Raw genomic sequence first — 18117 nt, forward strand, 5'->3', positions numbered from 1 at the left:
GTGGTGGCTGAGAACTTCTAGCGCTGGTAGCTCAGACCAGTGCTCAACCTTCAACAGTGGTGAGATGTCACCCATCGTGGATCTTTCAGTGAAACCATGGTGCTTGGGGTCCTTGGCTCATCCCTTCTTACTTGTTTCTCTCTTCAGGGTCTCCCCTGGTGCTGTAATGGTGCATCTCCTATGGGCGGCCTCAAGTCTTGCAGAAGGACCAGCGTCCATGTGGTTTTCCAGCTCAGCTGTGAACATCTGCTGTGCATGGGCAATGAGGAGCACCTGGGAGAGGGAGCTGAGAGACAAACCCTGCTGCCCCCTGCAATAAGGCAATTGCCTGTCTTCTCCGTGTGGAGGGGCAACAGCGGAGAAAAAGGTGACACAGTTTCTGTTGTTTGTTATTTGCTTTTTCTTGCGGGGAAATCATGGGGTATGGGGGACATAAATGGCACTGATTCCCCGCAGAAGTGACTTTGGACTGTGGAGGGTGACGGGAAGAGAGACAGCCATAGTGAAATGCAGTCCCGGTGGCTTTTTCCTACTGCTGGATGCCTGGAGTCCCGCATGTTTATCTGTGAATGTGAGATATGGAGCATTATGTAAACTGTGTGAATAATCATTTATTCATTCTTACTCTATGGCCTGGTACACAGAAAGAAAATATGCTGGGAATAAGGTATCTTTCTGGAAAAGTGTCATTTTTATAAGAATTGCATTAAGCAAAGAGTTGACTTAATTTAGAATTCCCCTTTTGTGGATTTGTGCCTTAATATTGGAATTTTAACATTGTTTTTGTTTAGCGTCTTTTGTGTAAGCAGCCACTTAATTCACAATGATTTTATTTCATTATTACAAAGCTGATTTCCTTATTTTCTGGTATTTGTTTTAGCATTGTAAAATTTCGTCTTCCCTTCGGTTTCGAGATGGAAACCCCTGCATTTCATTTTCCTGAAATGGGATCTTTTAAGTGTTTTCCTTGAAAATGTTTTGCTGTATACATTTCATGTTTGGGCAGTTCTGCAATGAAATTTAATGAGCTTTCATTATAATAGTTTCCAGTGCAATAGTCCTGCAGCAAGAGTTCTGTGATTTCGGGAAATGCAGCGAGGAGAGAAAATTTTTACGTGGACTCTTCCTATGTAGTGGCTACGACAGGATTCAGAAAACAACTTTTGGCAATTACAGGGAAATTAAAGAGGGATCCTTTGTGCATGATTTCAGACTCTGAGACAACTTCTCACAGCAGTTTTATCCCAGTTGGTGGTGGTGGGGGGAATGACGTTAAGGAGGTTTAGTGATTGGAAAGGGATTTTGTGCAAGCCATGGAGGCCTGGCAGCGGCAGTGCGATGGGGGAAGTTTATCTGCGTGCCTTCTGGCTCTTGGCTCAAGCCGATGGCACAGATCTCGTGCTATTACAAACGTTGAATTAAATCACCACCGTATTTAATAAACAATTTAAAAATATCAGATGTAGCGAAACAAACATGGAGATGACTGAACCAGTTTTGTTTTTAGAGGTGGCAGAGAACAGAACGTCCTTTTCTGGAAACGCTGCGCGTCCAGGAGGAAAGCTGCTCCTTTGCAGCGTCTCTCAGCTTCTTCAGACACTGTTTGCAAAGTCTCAGGCAACACTGGCCCACGGAAACCCGTGTGCCAATGTTTGTGGAGGAACCCCCTGCTCCAGGGATGTTCGTTCTATCTAAATGAAAACGACTCATGCAATTCTTGCCTATGAGAGCTAAAAAGATTTGGTTAGAACCTAGGAAATAAGTAATTTGGATAGAGAAGAAAAAAAAAAAAAGTGCTTTAAGTTACTTAGAAGCAGCTGTCTGGTTTGAAAAGCGGGGGGCAAAAATAATGCCTAGGTTTTCCTTGAAATATGTTATTTTAAACTGACCACCAAAAAGTAGGTAGCTGCCATGCTTTCCACCTCGGCAATTGCAGCTAAGGGCTGGCTTTGGCTGGCTAGTGTGTGAGAAAGGCAGACCAACCTCCCAGTTCAGGTCTCAGGTTGAATCGACGTTTGGGTAGTTTGAAAACCTGCTAATGACTTCTTATTTAATAAGGGAATGGACTGAACCTCACTTCAACATCCCGACCATCCCAAATACAGCACAGTATTAAATCATTTCTCCAAAGTAACCTTCCAAAGTTAAGCTGCAGATGAGTCCTCCTTTCTGTTGGCATCCTAATACACCTGAAATTCTCAGAGAGTTGCCTGATTTTTGTTCTCTTTGGGCTGATAGATGCATTTCTGAGTAGGCTTGAAGGTTTTCATGCGGGTTGCCCTATTGCCCACGTTTCACGCTCCTCTGCCAGGTGTTAAGGAGCCACCCTGCTGTTGCCTGTCCCCATTTGGTGGTGTGCTGGTAGAAATGCTGGTGCAAGGTGAGAAGCTTACAACAGAGATCCTGAGGGTTCACTTAGCATGCAGCGTGGACGCAGCAACTCTGGAAAGCTGCCTTTAACTTGCACAGGTGCTGTGTCCCCAATGAGTGTTGCAACAGCAGAGAAATTACAGGATGCCTCACTAGATCTGGTTTTGCTCCTTATTCTTTCTAGTCTAGCTCGAGCAGCTCTCTTTGGGGTACAGATTTTCTCTGCTTGGAGTCATCCTCCAGGAAAGCTTTACAGTCCTTTCACCTTGATTTAGCAACTAAATGTCTTGAAGTCTGGGAGAGTTCTGAAGTTTTTACATCTGTAAAGTAGAGCTGATCCTCCTGAATGGACTAGATAACCAGATGGATTAGGTGACCTCTCAAGGGACCTTTGATCCCTTTCTTCTGTCATCACATGCCTCAAAGAGATCCTCCAAGTGCTGGGAATGGGACTAAGGGCTGCCTGAGGGGTCAGAAACAGAGACCTAAAATGGGTATTTCCACCGAAGGGCAAGAAATGACCCTGAGGACTAAAATAGACTTGTGACCTTCTGTGAGTGTAGTTAAACTTCCAGTATCACACGTGCCATCTCTGGGGGCTTGGGGAGAATCTAGAGACACCAGTATGCTTTAGCATCTAGATAACACTCATTTAATTCTTGGGCTCTATACCTTCAGAAAAATGCATTAAAAAAATCTATTAAGATTAGGTTCTATTGCAGTAACAACTAATTTTTCTCAAGGACTACTGGTTTCGTGCTTGGGCTGGTGTGCTCTGGCTACCTGTCTTCCTCAGCTTTAACAGACCTTCAACTCCTGACATTTCCCTTGAAGCGACGCCTGGGTTATTCAAAAAAATGATGATCCCAAGGCAAAAGCAAAGACCAAACCAACTCAGCTTATGAAAGTTTACAGGGAGTGGGGGCAGTTATCTGTTTAGCTCTGCTTCAGTTTTGTTGGCATAAAGTTAAGACTTATAAAATGTCCTGGAGTTAAAGATGTCAGTCCTTCAGGTGACTTCATGCAGGTGGGTCACTGCGTGACATGGAAAGCCTGTCTGGCTTGCTTTGCTCCTGTCCCTTCTCCCCTACCAGACCCAGCAGCATCCTCAGCTGCCAGCTCCCTTGCCTGGACACCAGGCCGAGGTCTGAACAGGACCCTCCTGCCAGCCTGGGGAGGTGTTTTTATCCTCCTTCCTTCACGGGGAAGTAAAGGGAGTACTGGCAAAAGAAGAATAAAAATCAAATCTCTTCACTGAGGCCTGGGCAAATAGTTGACTCTCCGGCATCTCCGAGTTATTTTCGTTTAATAAAATGCAGCAGAGGAGGCTTTCTCAGGAGACTCTCTTTACTCCACTCTTTGTACTTCAGGGTCAATATTTTAACAACTTATTTTTCCTCGCATTTGTACTTCTACAGTAAGTATTTCTGCTGGCGTGGCTGAGGCGGAACTAGCCCCATTAAAAAGCAGGGAGAGCGGAATGAACAGCTGGGACCCTCAGCCTGTCGTGCAACACAATTAACAAAACATATGCAGCAGGGACAGGTGGTGGCAGCCTTCGTGGGTGCTGCTGCACCCACTGTGAAGAGACAGCACAGCGAGGGGCAGATCCATACCCAGGTAAGTGGAAAAACCACAATCTCGAAAAATCCCTCCTTAGCTAAAACCTCACCAAAAGAAGCACTTTGGCTTTCAGAATGAAAACCCGGTGGATACCTAACGTTTGTATGCGTGCATGGGGGCGCTCCAGCCCTAAAGCCAAAAATGTGATGCTAACACCTTGCCTATGTGTCTCCCCGTGGGGACAGCAGACGACAGGCTCCAACCCACCTCCAACGTACTGGCAGCCACGCTCCCTTGCAAACCAAGGTGAGGGGACCCCCTCGCTCTGCAACGTCTCCCCCGTCCCCTCCTTGTGCTGGACCAAGGCTCTGCTCTGGCACAGCCACAACAGCCTTGTGAACAGTCCCATGGCTCAGACCCTCTCCCAAGGGCTGGTTTCTCTCCTGCGTTAGTGCCTGGACCACTGTGCTGCGGGGCAGAGGGGAGCTGTGCTGCAGAGGGAATGTCTGCCTGCCCGCTTTCTGTCCAAACTCCACTGGCAATAGCAGCTTGCTTTCTTCCCTGGTGCCCTGCAGTCCCTCCCCTGGCATTTCTGGGGTAGATGTTTGCTCGTGCATGGAGCACAGCTCTCATCCCTCCACTTGTGGGGGAGAACGGTGGTTGGGGACGGCCATGGTGCCTGCCTGAGCCCCTGCGAAAGTGTGGAAGCAGGATACGTGCGGTGCTTTTTCCCCTCCCAGCACCGGCAGCCTGTCCCGGCACGAGGAGAACTTGTCCTACAAGAGGTGACCACTCTCTGGGAGCTTGCACACTGCAGCGGATTAGAGTGTGACGGCTGAATCAGCTTCCCAGCAGCGCTGCGCCCACCCTCCCCAGCATCCCTACAGCGGGGACGGGAGCTGAGGATGTCCAGGAGCTCCCAAACTGCGGCAGTTATGAAGGTCCACTACATTAAATTAAAGCAGGACTGATTTTGGTGTAATAAAGCAGGGTGAAAATGTGTAAATCAACACCTTTAAGGTATCTGGGGTTACACAGACACTCAGTCCCTCACATGAGTTTTTTTTTTAAAAACAGAAGTAATGAAAGTATTAAAAATACATGGAATTGGTTGGAGCAAAAGGCCTATTGTCACAGGCTCCAGGTTCTGTTAAATTCATGCGGCAAACTAGAAGGTCATTAATAAAGGATAAAACGATGAGTGAATGGGGTTTCTTCCCATTTGGGATCTGCAGCGGGCGCTAGGTGAGGAGGAGAGACCTCTGGGCAAACCGTTACCATCAGGGCTGCCCTGCTCAGGCTCTTCTCGAATCCCAGAAATCACTAAGTTACTGAGATGGGTGTATTCCACTTAGGGAAACTGAAGGAAAGGATCTGGCTGAAATCTTCATTTCCACCCAGTTGGGCTTCTACTTCTTATTTTCTTTCTTCCCTCTCCCTGTTTCCTCTTCTCTCCTCTGTCCGCTCAGGCCCCTGTTTCAAGCCTGGATTAGGCAGGCAGGATTGCATTTTTGTTAGTGCTGCGAGGGTGCTCAGAAAGGCTGAGCGGTGCCCTGAGCAGCTGAATGCTGGTACAAATCATCTCAGAGGAAATGATAAGAGCGTGCGCTGTGCCCTTTCTTTCACAATGAGATGGAGAGGAAGAGTCAGCACCACAACAGCCGCTGTGTTTTCTGTCTCCGCAGCCTTTCCCTCTCGCTCTCCATTTGTGTGCTCTTGTCTTTTTTTTTCCTCTGGAGGAACAAAAGAAAACAACATCTGCTCCAGCCCATTCAAAATAACCTTTTCCCTTTTTGCCGAAATGGACAGTTGTTGTCACCTCCAGTACCTTACAAGAGCCAGCCAAAAGAGTGGCTTTCCCTGATAGTAGGTCGTTCTGTAAGCAGGAAAAATAATGAAGCCTGTTTCTCTGCAGATCTGTGTTCCTATCACGTAAAGGGCAGTATTGACTTTTAAGTTAATTATACTCAAATCTGCTGTTATCTCTGCATAAAGCATAAATGATATCATGCTCTGCGACTTCCATGTTCTTCAGCCACTCTGCCTCCCTTGCCTCCCCACAGCTGCTCCGCTGCCTTTAGCTGGCTGGCTTTCCTCCTCCTTCCCATCTTCCCTGCATGGTACTGCTTCCTTCTTTTTCTGCTGCTCCAGGTTTCCCTTGAGATCGTCTTGTCATTTCCTCCTCCTGTTTAACCCATGCCTTCCCCTGCTGTGACCGTTCTCCTCTTTGCAGGGCCATGCGAGCTGCCGTGGTGACCATCAATAACGGGAGGGCTGTGGTCAAGCAGTGACAACTCCCAGTACACGAGGAGCACCAGGGGAAGCGGGGCGATACCTCACCTCACTCCCCCACTGCCGGTGATCTCTCAAGGTCTTTCACATCCCCACTAGCCACAACAGACCCACCAGAACCAGCCGTGCTCCAGAGATGGGACCCGCCAACGGTCCTCCTCAACACTGTTGATCTTTTATATACTAGCCATAATCCAGCTAGGGAATCTCTTTTCCCTGCTGGCTGCTGTTGCACTACAGGGCCTACAGCTCTTTCATGCAGCTCTAGACAGCACAGGGTTCTTGTTCTGGGTGTGGGACAGCTGTTTTAACACTGGTACCAGGGCCTGTGTGGCACAGCAGCTAAAGGTGGAAGAACTGAGCTACAGCTGCTCCTTCCTGGTACTCAGTCAGCCCTTTGCACTGTGCAGCGCACTTCCCCAGTCGCTGCTATCTCCTATTATACATTTTTAATTGATTAATTTTTCATCCTTATCCTAAGGTCGCACGTTCGTGGCAGTCATTGTCAGCACCCCGTGTTCATTTCATGTACAGCTATATTTAGACATTTCCCAGATGACATATCCCTAATGTCCAATATCCTTTTACAGCTCGTGTTAAGTCAGACTTCAGGCCTAGAGACTAGGATTTGGTTAGTCCTTGTCTGGACCATAAGCCATGCTGCTCAGAGGAAGCTTGTCGGTCGCACCGGTGTGACTGCAGTTAGACAGCTACAAGAGATTTCTCGTTTTTTTCAGTCTTTTTTGGCATTGCATTAGCCTGCCCTCTTCCCTTTACTTCCTGCCCTCGGCATGCTATCCGAGTGGGGCCAGGAGGGCTCCTGTGTTTGGCCTTTACCACGATGGCACCACAGTGGCTGCTGTGTATAGCGTGAGTTGAGGCACCACATGCACTCCCCAAAGCACCACCTTTCCCCTTTCTTTTCCCTTACAACATTCCCCCTCCCCTCCCCCTCCCCAAGTACTTGAAAGCCAAGTGTTATTCTAGAAATTGGGCAACTGGAGAAAAATCATCTGAGGTCGACTTGGGAAGGTCCAAACCACGCTCTCTCCTTGCTGGCCACTTCTAAATTCCGTGAGAATTTAATTAACTCCGAAGAACTTTACTTTTTGTATTAAATTCTGTTGAGATTGGCTAATGGGGGAAAGAAGATGGGGGGAGGACGGGGGACAGATGTGCATTGCCCAGCTGATCTCATAAGCTTTATTTCTATAGAAAATTGGGATAAAAGCTAATGGGAGAGAGAATAAGGAGTGTTAAAAATAACAGCCTTACTTGATCCTTTGCATATCTGTTGCTTTTAGTATTTTCTCTCTCGTTCAATACGTTAAGGAGGATTCACAGGGCTGAGATGCTCTGTCTGAAGCCTCGGACTTCATTTACCAAGTTGAAGTTGAGTTAGCACCTTGGAGCCTCTGGGGCTGTGCCTTGCATCAGAAACAACACAGCTTGTTATCATCCCTGAACTCTGCTCCTATCAGTCGCTGTGCTAGGTGATGCTAGGTGACACGCAGAGGAAAACAGGATCTCTTCCAGAATATGTGAAAAGGTAGGTGTGACATAAGATTAAATCAATAAGAGGAAGACGGATGAGCATTCATTACCTGTATTTATCGAGGAGACTGTTTTAAGAGGAGGGAAAGTTTACCTTAGGACGTTTGTTCGTCTCCCTTTTGTTGTACAGCTGCTTGTCAGTCAGCTCTTTGGCTGCCACAGTTGGGAGCCTGTGCTTCAAGGTGAACTGTTGCTTATTTCAGTTTGCCTTAAAATGTTGCTTGGCAAACCGAGGTAGTTCAGGAGATGATTGATGAGCAATGAGACAAGCACGCAGCAGGGACAGGCCGGACAGCTGGGATGACTTCAGCCACAGTCCAGAGCTGATCCTATCATTTAAAGGGCAGGATTGGGTCGAAGGGAAAAGGGATGCTAAGGGAGAAAGGATGAATAAGGGAGAGAGAGAGACAGCTTCAAGGGCTGGGAGACAGGCTGTGATACGGTAGTCACCATAGTGACGATGAGGGAGGGAGGCAGGAGACAGGGCAAAACCAAAATCAGTCAATAGTAAAAACAGTCAAGGTTCAAAAGGCAGCCTGCTGGCTTTGCGCGTGTCTGGGGATCCTGAAGACTGGGCAGGCACCAGCTGCCTTCTCCAGTGCCTTTCTGCAGCTATTGGTTTTATTTTGCTAAAGGCATATTTAATGTTATTATTTGGACCATCGCGTAACAGTGACAACCATGTTTTAGCTCAAGCGTATTCTCTTTCGATACAAGTGACTCTTGGCTAAGCTTGACTAACTTTGTGGTAAGATTGATATGGGAAAAAATTCCTTGTGGCCTCCTTCCTGTCTTTTGCTACTGCCTTTGAATTGTTAGTGCATTTATTTCCCGTGAAGGGAGGATTGCCTTACGGATGGGGTCATCAGGACACGGCTACACAGCAGACACAGCAGGGTCTCCAGATCTGTGGTAGACCCCTTGGTTCCCCAGTGCATGGAGGTGGTAAGGTAACATCAGAAGGGGCTCCACAAAAGCCACTATGCTGAAATGTCAGTTACCAAAAATAGTCTAAAGGAGGCACCGAAAAGAGAAGACATCCTTGGATATACACTGCCACTTTAGAAGAGGCAGCAGCAATTTAAAACACGATCATCATTTCAGATGTTTGAGTTCCTCAGGTCTCTGCCCGAGTTTACCATTGTCACAGCGGAACGGTTCACCTGAGCACTCTTCATCTGCCCCACTGCAACGTCACACCACGTGGTTTTTGCACTGAAGCAGATGAGTGATGTCACGAGCAACTCCGCCAGCCCTGCTGAGGGAAAGCAAGTTTTCAGCCAGTTTTCAGCCCAGGACTTGTAGCTGAGGGACAAGGATCTAATTCATTCCGCTGCCACCATTACATTTGCCAGAGGCCATCTGACCAAAGCTTTAAATCCACCCCTTCCCATGGCATAGACATCTTACTGCGTGCCACCAGGCAGTGCCTTTCTCCTTTCAGAATTCAAGCTGGAGCTAGATGCCTGAAACTTTGCCTTATTGTGTTAGTCTGCTTGTTGTTGTTTTCATTGTTTCTGTGTCAGCTGCTGGAGATGACACAAGAGGCAGGGGTTAGAGCACTTGACAAAGAGATCTATTCACCTCCTGTCTATCAGTAGAGCATCCAGGCATAGCTGGAACTGTGCTGGAAGAGAAGACCCTGCAGACCTTTTGAAGTTTTGCTCTGCTGCATGAAATAATTAAAGATTCTTGAGGGAAGGGAAAAGGGAACAATAACTCTGTTCCAGCTATTACAGCACCTATCTACGAGTCTCAGCATCCCAGGCCATCCCTAGTAATTTAGCTAGTGATGCCTTTTCTTGTTCTGTCTTTGTCCCCTCCAAACTTTATTCCTGATAGCAGTGTTTCTCTGAACTGTGGGAAGAGAGTCACATAAGCTTAGAGACAAAAAATCAGTCTTATTCCAGTTACTACTGGAATACATCAAGGACATAAAAATTTGACACTGGTATATTAAGTGTGTTATTGCTACCACTTTAAAGGCTTCAGGATATGCAGTATTTACTCTGACCCTTTTACTTGCAAGTGTGTCTCTTAATGCTTCATGGTAAAATCATCTGTTGGTTTTGATTTTTTTTCTTCTTTCTTCAGAAATTAGGTGAATTTTAAATTTCCAAACTTGCTTTCCTTGACCTTCTTCCATGAGGAAAGGCCTTTGACTATGCCGTGAGAAGCGTAGTGATTTTGTGATTGCCTAATTTTTTAAGGGTGTAGGATGGACTGAGTCTCTGGATTTACTTCACACCCAATAAATATCCTCAACAGACTATTCCTCCCATTCTATTTGGATTGTAAAGCCAAGCCTAGCCTTGCAGGAAAGAGGGTGTCAAGCCTAATTAGCCCCTTTCCTTTGACCTCTTAAGCAGACCAGAGCACAAATTAAAGTTCTTGATTCTTGGACCCTGCAGTTCTGGACAGCTTTCATGTTTCCTAGGCCCTCCTATAACTATTTAAAAATGTGCACGTTCTGTGAAGTGTGCTGCGTGATGCACTACTGAAATTGTGAATCTGAATTACAGACAAACATACTGACCCTTGCTTCTGCTTGTTTTTTTATAATATTTCAATACTTTGTGTTATTTGGCTCTTGCAGTGTTCAGGCTCCAAGAAGAGCTTAGATTGCAGCGTGGCAGTCTTCAATAACCTGCTTTTGGGGTGGTTTTTTTGGGCAAAGGTTTCACAATGGTACCCTGGTGTGGGGCACAGGCCTAGAAGTGAGAGGGAGAGAAAGGGAAATTGTATAAGCAATAGGGAGGAGAAACGGGAATTAACATGATTAAAAGGTGACTGGTCCTTGGTATGAAGGCATTGACAATGTAGAAAGAGAAGAGTACTTGGATGGAAAATCCAGAGATGGAGGTTATAGCGATGCCATCAGAGAGACTGGGATGAGGATGAGGCCCCTGAGAAAGGAGGGGTGAACTTAAAACAATGGGAAAAGTGAACAGCATGAGAGGAAGCAGGAATGTGGAAAAGACTGAGATGCAGAAAGGTCCATTTTAGGGGAATGCTCGTCAGGATGTGTGATACACCCTGTCAGTGTGTGGAAAGGCATTCAGGCTGCTGAGCCTCCTTCTCTGCTGTCAATAGACAGCAGTGAAGCTGTGGTGGCAGGAGAGGTGCTCAGAGTACGAGGCATTGTGGTACCATGAGCAGACACTCCGTTAGGTCAAGCAGTAGAAGGCTGTGGAGTGGATCTAAAGAGTCTCCTCTTTCTGAGCTTGAGGATATGAATGACTCCAGATGATACATTAAAAAAAAAGTCTTCACTCTCCTCCTCCTCCCCGCCCCCCATACTAAAAATCTGCAAGCGACAATGAGGTTGAAGTTCAGGTGATTCAGAAATTCAGATGACTCAGAAAAATGACAGAACAGAGACTGCATTATGATGCAATCCTTAGTGGGATACTATTCTTTCAAAGTAGTTGAATTTCTCTGGTAGACAAGAAGGACAGAAGATCGTTAGTCGTTTTGTTTTATCTGCAGTATTTAATGTGTGGTCCCTTACATATTTTATTATGTATTATTCAGGCTTGTTTTAAAAGCCATCTGTTTCCTCCTAAGTAAGGATGCCGTATATTTGTTTTTGTCTGGTACATCCTTCTTTTCGGCCCTTTGAATCCCATCTGGTTGATTCTTTTAGGCAGTAAACAGGATTTTAAAAGAGAGTTTCAGGGATAGGTGCTCTTGGTTTTGGAGGATTTGAGAGATACCATGCAAGACCTCTACTCCTTTTACTTTTTGTCAGTGATATGGTAGCTCAAGTCCTAAAATTTTCTCTAGTGCTCATCACTGCTGTTCTTGAGGGCTTCACAAACACTCAATTCATCTTCATATCAGCCTGGTGAGGGTTTCATTTTGTTCTGTTATTTTGGGGAAGAGTTAGGTGGGGTTTTAGAAATAAATTTCATTATCTGTCTTTCAACTTTGATTATAGGGTGCATCTGTCCAAGCAAAGACCTTGCCAACAGCATGCTAGTAGCACACAATGGATAACACCCTCTGATTATAGATCAGAAGACTGAAAGTATGACTCCTGGATCGTTTCTCTTTTGCAGGCCACACGCTTTTTTCCCTTCTCATTCAAGGTGTTTGAAGAACAGATGGTAAACTCTCTTTGCAATCTGGGTTTCCTTACCAGCTGAGTGTGCAAATACCCCTACTTTTTCACCTACTTTCTATAGGACCCAGTTTGCGTAGCTCCAAGTACCTCTTTAAGGTTAAACTGAAATAGAAATCTGGAAGGCAGGAGTCTCTCTTACTGCACACTTCACATTTAAACCCCAACAGTGATCCGTTACTCAGAGAGCTAGAGGATCCAGTGGAAAAAATGTGATCGCATCATTAAAGGTTCAGAATTCATATTCAGAAGCAGGGCAGAAGGGATTTCAGTCAAACTGAAGTTGCACACACAGGCTTAATTTTAGCACTTCCTCAATTCCCCTGTCACATTGTTCTTACTGGATCTTGATATAAATGCTGGGACTAGAAATGGAATGCCAAATACACTTAGCAGAACTGAAATAAATTCACTGCAAAATATATTAGTTGTGACCAATAAAGTCAGATTATTTCACTGGATTTACTCTGGGTTTACCCTAGTGTAACCCAGAACAGACCGCGGTCCAGTGGGTATGGGAAAAGTTACACTTTAAAGAAATAAATCTCAACTATTTCAAGTTTTATTAGCTTGTTTCTGTTGTGCCTTTCAATTTTTATATTTGTCATATACTGGGGCTTGGCTGGATGAAAGCTTTAGTTTTCATTGTGTTATAGAGTTTTTGTAAATAGTAGATGATGTTTTTAAAAAGCCAAGAAGAGACAATACGTGTAACTGTTTACAGTGAACTTACTCTTGCCTCAATTTAGCCTTTAGCGTGACAAAGGATTTTATCCAAGAGCACAGTGAATATATATGGTATTGCCAAACTGAATCGTTTAAAAGTCATGAGTCAGATCTTAAAAAAAAAATATTATGACATAGGCTTCTAATTATAATGTTTAGGAGCAAATATATGTTCAATTCATTTTGCTTTGCCTTCTGATTCCTGAACCTTTGCAGTTTGCTCAGGTTATATTTTTAAGCTTTCTATCTACAACCATGAGAGCAAGAAAATTACTGCCTTTTTGTTTAAATGAAAGAAAAATGAGAGATTCTCACATAATCACATTACTCCAAGAGCTGGTACTTTGAGGAAAAAGCCTCAAATATCACAAAACTCATGATAAAAATTGTGAGAATTGGCAATTTGTAGCTCCTCAAAGGTGTCTGAGTTTTAGATATGCCCTTCTTACAAATAAAGAACTTCCTGAAGTATATAAAAGATGCAAAGCTATACTTTAGCTGCAGTACCATTAGAAATAACTTCTCCTTCTCCAGGGAAAGACGTAGATTGCCACCTTCTCTCCACAACCGCTGAAATGGGAGGCCCAGCTGCAGAAAAAATGTTCTGATCTCAGCTGAGTCGACAATCTGTTACCACAGTATGGATTGGGAATATCTCCAGGAAAGTTACTGCAAATACCACAGCTTTCCACTTTGGATCTAAGATCAGAATGTTTCCTGATACCTCAGGGAAACTGGAGAAGGGAGGGATACTGGATTTTGGTTTTATGACTGGGTATTATCTCAAACAGACGAGGAGAGGTTTGGGGGCCCCTTCTGCTCTGGATTACGTTGGTTTAATTCTGCAGCAATTACACAAAGACAAATTAGCATACCACAGATAAGACTGAGGTCAAAGGAGAACGCAGCTTTTTGCAACTTTTAGTTCAGTACAAAGATGATATTAGATTTTAGGTGTTTTAACTCACATTCGTCTGCAACAGGGGAGCATTAAATTGCTAAGCAGCAAATGGAAGTTATGCAGGTAATTCAGGACATGGAAGCGCTTTTCTCAAGGGCTAGAGCAGACACTAGAGATTGACCTCGGGAAAGTTGTATGGGATCAGACACAGGCTCTTATCTCTCTGGGATATAATCTAGGTGGAACGAAAAGAGTGAAGAACCTGGGAACTGCTGTGGAGTGACCTAGTGAATGGTGAAATCCCATTGTTCCATCTCCCCAGGGATCCTGAGAATCCAGCTATTCCATTTGAGAATGGATGTGGTAGCCCCTTGTCCTCAACCCCAGCGATGACATTTGTCTGCTATTATTAAAGTGAGAGGGTTGCACTCAGAATATTCTGGGGCTTCTTTTTCTGCATTTGCTGAAATTACAAGAGTGCCTGGGCCCGCCTGCAGTTTGCCAACAGGTTCTGCTCTATTATTGTCTGTTTTTATGAAAGAACGCATGCTCGTCTCTTTTTTGCTTTGCAAAGGGTCCTTGTTTTCCATGCTGGCAGCAGATTACTAGGTGTGTCCTGGAAGCTGACCAGATGACGTCTCCCTCTGGCTTCTGCTACTCCAAGGGTCTTTACAGAGTTGCATCCTAAGCATCTCTCCTGAGTTTCAAAGGAGCTCTTTTTTTGTCATGGGGGCAGCTACAAGCAAAGTGTTACCACCCTCTGTCCACTTTTCTGCAGGAGGATGCCTGTGACTGATATACCATCCCACGGCTACAGGAGATGAGCACCGCTGACAGCAGTAGCTCACTCATTTTTTGTAGAAAATCTTCAAGCTTGTTTTGTCAGACACACTCCTTTCCAATCTTCTGAAATCTCCAAAGGAATTTTTCTAATAGTTCTATCTCAGGCCTTTGCAGGGTCTAAGCTAATATTTCACCACTTCCGCAACAGGTCTTTCAGCATCTGGAAGAGCAGGAGGGGCTGCTTCTCTGGTGGACACGGCTCTTGGCGGGGCTGGTGCCGATGAACTTGTCTGTTATCCCCCCAGTATCAAAACAGCAGCCTCTACAGTGGAATAGTTGAAGACTATATCCGATAGTTGAAGACCCAATGTCCAAAAGGTCTGTTTGTCTGCCTCTTGCTGCTCGGGCCTTGGTGTGCATCTGCACCAGAAGTCTGAATAGTCCCGCATGATGAAGAAACTCAAGGCAGTTACCCTACCAGGGTAGCTCTCTTACGAATGCCACGCATCAAAGATCCACAGCTCATTACAACTACTTGGCAGCTGACTGGCACTGGCCTTCCTCAAAACGGGAGGCCTCCTCTTCCTCATCCCTTCACATGCAGCTCTGCCATCCTACATCTCTTGGGTTCAGTGGAAGCCTTATCCTGGGTAGCCACCTTGCCTTTTTCCTTCTCAGCTTTTCTCCCCAGTCTATGTGCTCTTGAGTCGTTAGTTCTTTATGCTAATCATTGGAGCTGGGTTCTTTCTAGCTATCTTTAATTACTGTCTAGCTTATATATAACTCCCTCATATTGTAATCATAGAGATAGTAAAGATTATGCAAATGCTGATTAGGGTGTAATGTGGCTTGCAGAGCATTCATCATAACTGGTGAGAGGGGAGAAGAAGGGAAGCTTGATTCTTATGGGCTAGGATGAAGTTGACCTGAGAGCATTTAGATTTTACTTTCTTTTACTTGCAACTGAACATATTTGACACAGAGAATACTGAAGCCCAGCAAGGAAAATATTTTAATATAATCATGCTTCCCTGAAGATACATTTAAACTAGGTACCTGTTCTTGGGTCTCACCTATGCAATACGTGGGGGGAGTTAAGACAGTCAGTTGTTTGCATCCCAAGACAGCCACTCTCAACTTGGTACCACCTAGAGCACTTTTTGTCCCTTTCTTAATATGCACAGGGCAGAAACCCCCCAAACCCTGTGATAAAAAATTACAGGCAAAAGTGAAATTATCCTAAACAGCAGTCAGTGAATATGCTGATCTTCTTTCCTCTCCTAGCTCTGAAGACTCAGGTGGATAAGCAGAATCCAGCTAGGAGATATCTTCAGACAAACAGCTGGGTAATTATTTTTTCTCTGGAGTTACCACATTTTACGCATATTATCATGAGGCAGAACAAATGGTACCTGGGAAATTGTAAATCTGAATTACCATTTACCGTACAAGATGAGAACATTGCTAAGAATAGTGGAAAAAAACATTGAGTTACAAGAGGCAGACCAACAAGGTACTACAAGCTTTATAGTAAAAGCCAGAGAGACGGAAGGACATTACACCATAGTATAGGTGTGCATATGTCTTGAATCCAACACTTGTGGATCCAGTAGAGGGATGGATATATATAAGACAAAGGTTGGCAGAGAATTGTTAATGCCATGGAGGAAGTCCCAAAACTGCATCTGTAAGAACTAAATCTGGAATGGAACATCCTTCAGGAGCACAATAGTATGTGTCATACACGTAGGGCAAGATCCATGTGATTTAACAAAGGGATCCGGGGTTAGCTATACCAGCTATATCTCCCAAGGGAACAGCGTTGACAAGAGAAGTGTTGTTTTCCTCTAGGCTTCTAGAACAACTGTTCTTTAGATGGTGATTGCTACTGACTGGATTCTCTCCAGGAATATGCTGGCATTAATGTATAGGAAACATCGAGGTTCCGTCCCACGGTAGCCTCTTCGGTACTGAGGCCTGGTGGGTCTGCATGGGTCAGTCTGCGTGTAAAGTCAGGACAGAATATCTCAGGGTTTGGAAACGTGTCTTTTGCAGACAGTTAACTTATAACAAAAGAACACCCAGAGGCTCAAACAACGTTCAAGGATACTCTGAAATCTCCCTTTAGAACTTGCTAGAGCACTGTCAATAAAAGGGAGGGAAAAAAGCCTCTCATCTGGCACAAATGGAAAGAAATCTGTTATGATGTTCTTGATGGCACTGGAGGAAAGGCACACAGCTAAGCTGGAAACCAGGAAAGCGATGAGACTCAATGACCACCTCCCAGTCACCTCAAATGCTCAAATTGTTCCTAAGCCTGATTCTCACAGGTTGGTTTGTGTTCCCATGACTACATGCAGAAAAGGTGAAAGTAAAAATAGTTACGTCACCCTGAAGGAACAGCTATTATTGATTACTGTGAACAGCCAATAACAATTTCTACAATAATGAACAATTCTCAGCATTGAAAGTATACTCATCTGGTCCTCCTGCCAATATGAAGTGAGGCTTTTTCCTCTTATATGATTAGATTCTGAGATTCTTGATGAAGAAAAGATCCTAAGGATATTTTCAGAGGTAGATGTATCATCCAGAAAATGAGGGCATCTGGATAAATCAATACAGCTGTTATATTCATGTCAGCCTTTTACTTTGCCAGGTATTCAACAGAATCCTTGTAGTTGTTAGTTACAAACTAGTATAATAACTGACGTTTTATGTCTGGGGAAAACTTTTGGACCAAATCCTTGCTCCCGATAAAGCTGCTTTGTTCTGCTCAAAAGGCACAAAGCAGCCTTTAAGATGCTTTTACCAGTTATATTCAGATTCAGCTGTCACAGGGAAATCTCCATATGGTGGAGAGCTGGTCTTGCTGAGTCTGCACTCTTCCCATCACAGCTCTGATTTTGGAGCCATACTGAGAGACAGACGTAAAGCTGAAGCATCGCTGTGCTCTGGTAATTCCCTGCTGTGGAACCGTATCTTGTCTCTTTTTCCAGGTACATCTTAGGATTCATGTGAGCCACGTTACAGGCCTCTTTGGAAATCCACTGACACGCACTCCAAAATTTCATTTGACTCCAAAGTCAATTTGGCACAGGCACAATGGAAGTCTTGATGGTAGGGGAGCCTGGGGACCTCAATATATTTTTAATAGTCTCAACAAAAGAGTAAGAAGGCACTAAGATTACTGAGACGCAGTTGTGACATGCCATACTAATATTTCTTGTCAATTGGGAAGCAGATCTATAAACTGACTTGGGAATTACAATTAGCTTGAAAGAAAGGAAAAAATGTCACATAGCATACTCATAAAGGCATATATAACTAACTTCTGGAAGACCTGAGGAATGTTTCGCCTCAAATGCTTGTCATTTAGAAAGCCGTCACTTTCTAGGAACTTCAAGTAGAAAATCACCACTCGGGCAGGGGAAATCCCTTTTTTTTTCTTTAAGCAAGTGGGCTATCACCTTAGACATTATGGCTTTGTAGCGGTTGAAATAAACCCCAGGGAATCTGTATCTCATGTATAGGAGGCAGTAAATGAATGTGTATTCTCATGATACAAGTCCTCTTGGGCTGTGCTTCAGCAATAAAAAGGAATATAAAGTCAATGAAATTATTATTCTGTTAATAAGCGTCTTTGATCCAAAGCATAGGATGAGGTTAGCTACAAGTCAAGAAGCTGCGTCAGTGCCAGAACTGCAGAAGCTGGGTCCTGCTAAGTCTTGCTCAGATCCACAATAGGTATCGATTAGGAACAAAGCATAAGTACCATCTGCAGAAACTGTGGAGAGGGCACGTA

This window comes from Rissa tridactyla, chromosome 4, assembly GCF_028500815.1.
Source record: "Rissa tridactyla isolate bRisTri1 chromosome 4, bRisTri1.patW.cur.20221130, whole genome shotgun sequence".
Taxonomy (NCBI): Eukaryota; Metazoa; Chordata; class Aves; order Charadriiformes; family Laridae; genus Rissa; species Rissa tridactyla.